This window comes from Dipodomys merriami, unplaced genomic scaffold, assembly GCF_024711535.1.
Source record: "Dipodomys merriami isolate MVZ:Mamm:240054 unplaced genomic scaffold, mDipMer1.0.p SCAF_6, whole genome shotgun sequence".
Taxonomy (NCBI): Eukaryota; Metazoa; Chordata; class Mammalia; order Rodentia; family Heteromyidae; genus Dipodomys; species Dipodomys merriami.
In genome coordinates, this window is record NW_027206179.1 from 38182963 (window position 1) to 38190162 (window position 7200).

Sequence of the window (7200 nt, forward strand, 5' to 3'; positions counted from 1 at the left end):
TACAATTAGCCAGTTATACAAAAAAGGTAAATGATGTATGAATGCATTTGGTATGTGGGTATCAAATTTACAGAGTATTTCAGGAAGTATTACAATAGCTGACAGGGGCTTGGGCCAACTGCTCCCACACTAGGTCTCCTGGCTCTGAGCTGTGCTTCTTAAGGCTGTGTATGTGTGTGTGTGTGTGTGTGTGTGTGTGTGTGTGTGTGTGTACTGGTAATAGGATTTGAACTCAGGGCTTGGACACTGTCTTAACAATTTTACTCAAAGCAGGTCCTCTATTACTCGAGCCATAATTCCACTTCCAGTGTTTTGGTGATTCATTGGAGATAAGAGTCTCATGGACTTTATTGCCCAACCTGGCTTCAACTATGCTCCTCAGATCTTAGCATCTTGAGTAGCTAGGATTAAAACGTAAGACGCAACCAGCCTTTTTTACTCTCCTTTGCAGCAGATAGAAACCAAACTTTGAGGGTCATTAATCAAGTTCACAAAGTTGATATAATATCTCTAATCTTGCTTCAGTAAGCTTGGTTGGCAAGTGATTATCACAGCTCTGAACAAAAAAAAGAGGAGTAAACTTAGGAGAAAGAACTTCCTATTACTCTTTCATTTACTAAGAGACTTGCTAAATCTAAGTCTCCTTGGTGTTTACTATTAAAGAAGGAACAGAAAAGATCTTATGGGACAGTTAAGGCCTCTATAGAAATAAGGTAATGGTTAGTTGGTGACAAACATCAAAACCCATTATATTTCTTAGAGATAAGCTGGAAACAAGTGCCTATCAGGCGACCAGCTGGTGACCACCCAAGGAAAAAAAAAAAAAGAGGAGTAAATATGTCTAGCATACATGTAGCATGTCCACATCTTAGGCAAAAGTTCTAAAACATAATGAATTATTTCTGAATACATTTCAACTTTTGAGAATAAATCCTCAAAAATGGTAATAACAGCTCAGAAACTTAGATAGGAAGGCTGACATGTATGTGTAACATCGTCCTTTTATTGTGTGTAAATGAAACTTAAAGTCACTTATTGTGCTAGCAATTTAAGGATGAAAAAAATGTATAAGTTATCAAGTTTTATTGATGCACTGGTTATATAATGGAGAATCAGACAAAGCCCCTAACCTCATCAGGTTTACATTCTAATAGAGCAGAGGCAATAATCGTCATAATCACATTATTATTAAAGTATTTATTATTGTCATAAAAGAAACAGGGAAAGGAGAGTAGGAGAAAAGGTGGAGGTAACAATATTCGACAAGAAATATACACAATACCTTACTCATGTAACTGTAACCCCTTTGTATAGCATCTTTACAATAAAATAAAATTAAAAAAAAGAAACAGGTGCAGAAGTAGGGATTAATAGTGTTAAGAGACTTTTTAGACAAAGTGTTCAATAAGGCCTCTCTCAGAAAACAATGTCAAGCTATTTCCTGAATGATAAAGAGCCATTATTAGATCACATTTTTAAAGGAAACTATAAAAGAATGTTCTCCAAGGAAACAAAAACAAAAGATAAGAAATGAGAGTCTGGAATCCAGAAACAAGGAATGCTAAGGATCCACCTAAACAATGGGCAGAGAAGTCAGCCAAGTTAGATTATGGCAGGAAGGTAGCACGCTCTAGAGATGTATTTCCAGGAAAAAATTACAAGTAACTGATAATTATATGGTAGACCTATGTTGAACATAGAGAATAGTAAAATAATGCAAATATTAACTCGAAGAAAGAAAAGAAAATGGAGTATCATGGTAAATCAATAATCCAATAGTAAATTGAGACAATCATAACTTAAGCATTGCTATTGAGTGTGTGTGTGTGTGTGTGTGTGTGTGTGTGTGTGTGTGTATGTGTATGTATGTGTGTGTGACTAAACTAATAGCGGATATTTACATCATGTTTCATGTCCACTTTTTCATCCAATCATGAACCCAGTAACCGTTACTTCCCATAATCTTCTTTATTTTCAACCCATTTTAGGCCTACTAAAGTTCATGTGAAAAATAGTGCTTTAATAATGCGAAGATTTTATAACTGAAGCCTGTTTGTTACTAATGGTTTGCCAAAAATGTCAAAATTTCCAGTGCTCTCATCTAATTACAAGCCACCTCAGAGAAGACATTTACAAATTATGTGTAGTATCTAATGTTTAAACATGCAGCCAATAATTTTATTTATAAAATTAAGGTTATGGCATCTCAAGAATATTTCTGGAATTCTAATTAACACAAGCTAATGAATTGAGTACAGGGGCCAAGGACGCCATTTAAAAAACTAATGAAAGGCCAACCGGATATAATTATCCTTGAAACCAAGATCACTCAAACAACCAGAGCTATTTTAAAGCATGTGACAGTGACATGGTATATAGAGAAGAGGACTTCATCCATTTAGAACAGTGCTACAGACTGAAAGCTTTCTGAGAGCAGAACTTTTGCTTTGTCCCCATGTTCTTCATGGTTGTCAGAGTTGTTCTGTGTGTCAGTTGTGCCCTAAATGCTTGCATTTAGTCCCTGAACTTATCAAATACCAGGTACACAGAATCTTAATCTTCTGAATGTCCACAAAAGCTATAGACCTTCCTTCTCTTTTCCACCCCATCATTTTCTCCATGCCCAATGGATAATTCATGTCACTTTGTGCCACGCCTACTCCAGTGGAGTCTGCTTAGCATGGGAAACCTGCTTTCAGACCTGAGAATGGGGCTTCAAAAAGGCCTACTCCCCGAAAGGCTGGCAAACCCCTGGGAAAGATGTGTTTCTGCTTTTCTTTTCTTCACTGTATAAGAGTGCCTATTAATCTTTTACTGTTTCTACTGCTCTTTGTACTTACTCATTGTCAACGTTCCCTTATTCAAAGCTCTTTCTTAAGAGTGTTGATGACTCCAATATCTGATGAGTGTCTTAAAAATATGACTAACTCACCAGAGTTAAATGCTACCCTGAAACCCCTCTTATGGAGGCTAGTAGACAAGTCATAAGTAAATATAAAAGTATTGGGGGTTTCACGAAGTCACTTCAGCAGAAGAAATTGTTTGTAAGAGATTTGCAAGAAGCTGTAGGCTCGGCTAGAACAGAAAGAATGTATGGCAATTGCTGAGATAACTACTTAGGAGAAAAAACTTCCTATTACTCTCTTTTGTTTACTAAGAGACTTGTTAGATATAGGCCTCCGTGGCGCTTACTATTAAAGAAGAAACAGGAAAGATCTTATGGGACAGTTAAGGCCTCTATAAAAATAGGTAATGGTTAATTGGTGACAAACATCGAAACCCATTGTATTTCTTAGAGATAAGCCAGAAACAAGTGCCTATCAGGCAACCAGCTGGTGACCACCCAAAAATGAAGCCATGCAGCAAGATTGTGTAACCTTTTGCCCTTTTTCATGAAGACTTCTGTTATAAAAGTTTGTTATCCTCTGCATTAAATCGCACTCAGCATCCACTCCTCTTGTGTGTGAGTTGTCTGTTTGCCATCTCCCCCCCTATTCCAGGTTCCTCCCCTAGGTGTCCTCCATCGTCCCGACAGAGCCGTTCTGCGTCAACTTTATAAACTTGATATAAAATCCCTGGTCCTTCACACACACACACACACACACACACACACACACACACACACACACACTACTTCAATCTTCAATTCTAACCTCTTCTCCAATTTTCTTGCCAACTATTCGTAAATATTCATCTACACATGCTGCCTCCAATTCCTTACCTCCCCTACACAATTCACATCTAAATAAGTTTTCTACATACCACATCCCCTTGTCCTTGCCAAGGCAGCCAGAGACATCCATTTGTAGGTAACATTTTTAATCTCTTATTCAAATTATCCCCAACAGTTACACATTCTCTCCTTCTTGACACTATTCTTCTCTCTTGACTTTCATATACCCACATGTCCTTGCTATGACAATCACTTAGCTGTTCAGACTTTTTATTCCCCTTTAGATCTCTAGAGCCTTCATGTTCTGGCCAGACTCCCCTAAACATGGAGCTCTCAAGTCATTCCTCTATTCTTTAGATTCTTTAGTGTCTTTAGATACCACATAGATATGACTATTGATTCCCAGTACACTATCCTGCACCTCCAACTGCCTGCTTCTCAATTTGGTTCTACACAGGTATTTCACATTTCACATGCTTCCAAATAAACTTTAGAAGTTTTCCTCTCAGTCTTTAAAGTCTCTACTCTCTACAAAACAGAAACCTAAGGATGATGTTTTGTCTCCCAACTCCTTGCTACACCCAGAAATTCACTGGACAAGTTCTGATAATTCTACCCACATATAATTCCTGACTCAGCCAGTTTTCTCCATCTTTTTTTTTTGCACACATCTTCTATAGCAATGTCTTCTATCTCCAGAACAGTTTACTGCTAATCTGTCTCCATAATGACAGCCTTCTGTCTCTTAACTCCATTCTTGAAATCTAAACAAGATATAGCATTTCCCTGCTTTGTCAACTTTTGGTTGTGCCCAAAATAAAATACTGTGCCCAAAATAAAATACAAATTCCCAGTCCTGCATGATCTGCACCTTGCCTGTCTCTGCGGCTTCCCAGTGTACCACTGCCTATCATTTCGCAATTTGAGCTCTGCCTTTTGAACTCACCAAGCTCTCTTTTACCATAAGATCCCTGTACACATTGCCTAAATCTATCCCATTTGGGAAGATTTTACTGAAATTGTTATCCAACTTCATTATTGCTTGTGATTTACCTATCATCTTACTTCAAAGACCACTCCTGACCATCATATATGTACATTTTTCATTATCCTCCAGCTCTAAAACTTTTTTTGTCTCTCTTAACCTCATAAATTAACTAGTAATCATTCATTTATCCATTTCATTCTAAATATTTCATTGTTTATTTCAAACACCCTGGGGCAGTCTATAAGCCAGATGCATGTACCAAATTAGGAAATGAATATTATAACATATGAATATACTCATTATTAAAATGTTACCAACTTAGCACTAAAATCAGTGGATGAGAGTTTGGTGGCAAAAAAGATATTTAAATAGATTTGGTATTTTCTCTAAAGATACTATAAAGTTTCACAGAGACAAAATATATGCCTTTACAATGGAGAACTGTGGCAAACATCACCTTAACAAGGAGACTGCCATCATCTCTAGTCAGACAAAGTAACACCTACATTTATATAGACTGCATCACTCTTGTATTAGCTATATCTTTCTCATCATATGCAAATATTAACTCTAAGCAGGAGGAGATAGCAGACAAATTCAGGCATATTCCAGTCATATTCTACAAAATAACAGCTCTGTGTTTAGTAATAAAAAGTCATAAAAAAATCACAGGATAGTCCAAGGGAAGAAGACTACATGAAATGATAATTAAATGCAATAACTAATCTTCAATCAGATCTGGGATTGGAATTGTTTTCCTGTTCTTCAGTTTATTCTCTTGCTCTTCCCTTCCTTTCTTCACCACAGATGGTCTCCTGTGGGTGAGGAGAGCACAAAGCGACCCAAAAGTATTTCAATTCAAAGGAAATGTCATATTCTCAGTTTTTGAAAAGATCCCTCAGAAATTATTTTCTCCCTCCCCCCACAAAAAAATAGGGCACTGAAAACATGGAAACAAATTGAAATGTAGATCAGCGAGTGAATGGCAGGTGAGTAAAATAATCTTGAAATAACAGTTTAAAGAGTGACAGGAAAGGATTAAAAAGTGTCACATAGCTGGCTGTCAATGTCTCATCAGCTCTAGATTGGAATGTGAAAGAAATAAGGAAAAATAAAGGTTAAAAATTGCAGAATGCAGTCACAAATAAGGTTTCAGCAAGCAAGTTTCTGTGAATTTACCAGGGAAAATAGACATTGCTTTCGCAATAATTCCGGGAACTTGGGAAAATAAAGGAGGAAGATGTCAGGCAGACTAAACTGGCGTGGGCCAGTAAACCTGGATGCTTACCCTTCCCTCTTCCTCCCTTTCCGGACTCCTTCTCCCCAAGTTCTGAACTGTGCTGATGGCACTGACAATCTTTGTCCAGATTCTCATAAACCAAGAGAGGAGCCTGGATGTGCAATTCAAATCTGATGACACCTTCAAACCAATGAATGATGCCTCTTGGGACTCATGCCAGATTTAGAATTTGCAACCTGTCATTTATCAATTAAAAAAAAAAGTTCAGGCATAGAATTGCAAATTCTGGAATGGAAAGAGGAAACTGAGATTTCCTGGATCATTTCACTTGTCTTCCCATCTGCCCAGGTGAAAATACAAGAGATTCAATGACCTAAATTACATTTAAAAACTCTTAAGCTGTACAGTGCTTTGCTTACAAAAAGAAAGACAATAGAATATCATTTATTGTTGTCAGTTCTCTGGTGAACTTAACTTCCCAGAGGGAACACAATTTGAAATAAAATTTGTCTCAGGTGCATCAGTTTGACAAGAAATTATCAGCAGCCACATTAATAATACATGAGAGGCTTACAGAACAAGAAATTGAAAATAGGAGTTGAAGTAGGGAAGATTCAGCATTTGGACAGCATGAATTATTTTAGGACTCAAGAAACAGTGAATAAACTGTGTTGACCATTGTGTGCTCTACTCAAAAAATGATAAACAGATACACACGTATGACCTAAACATTCATGCCTTAATAGATTCATTAGTATTTAAAGTAAAATATTAATGAATCAATATAAATACCATTTTGTATTGGAATATATTTGAAGATATGTATAATTTTAAGAAAGAGGGATGGTTTTTAAGGCACTCCTATAATATTATTTTAGTTTTTAAAATACTATAAAACAACATTGGTAGACAGCCAATGGATCTGCTTACATAAGTGGGTTTATGAAAAGATTTCAATAAAGCTGGTAATAATAATGCCATGGTACAAGCCTGAAATCAAAGTCATTAAGGTCCCTGAGAATGGCTACAACAAATTTTAATGCTGGGAAGCATTTTGGTAAGACTTCAGTACTATAAATAATGCTAAGAACTTAACTGAAACATCAAAATGTTAATAAATTGCATGTAAAAAAATACCCTGAACATTTGTAAAGAAAGACAAGACTGACAGTTTCCCTAACTTAAACTGGTCATGGGGACATTTCCAGGTCTGCGTTGCAGTTTTGCCTGCTTTTTTGCCATGATCATAAAAGAAAAGCTTGACAGATAAAAGAAAGCAGAACAATGCGTGCTATAGAC

At 36.6% G+C, this 7200-nt stretch overlaps 1 non-coding gene across 1 annotated transcript; it reads left to right on the forward strand.

Moving 5' to 3' along the window:
- Nucleotides 1-6807: 6807 nt before the first annotated feature.
- Nucleotides 6808-6933, forward strand: LOC138814368 (small nucleolar RNA SNORA33). Its single transcript, XR_011367953.1, has one exon. It is a non-coding gene; the product is annotated as a small nucleolar RNA SNORA33 (small nucleolar RNA).
- The last annotated feature ends 267 nt before the right edge of the window (nt 6934-7200 follow it).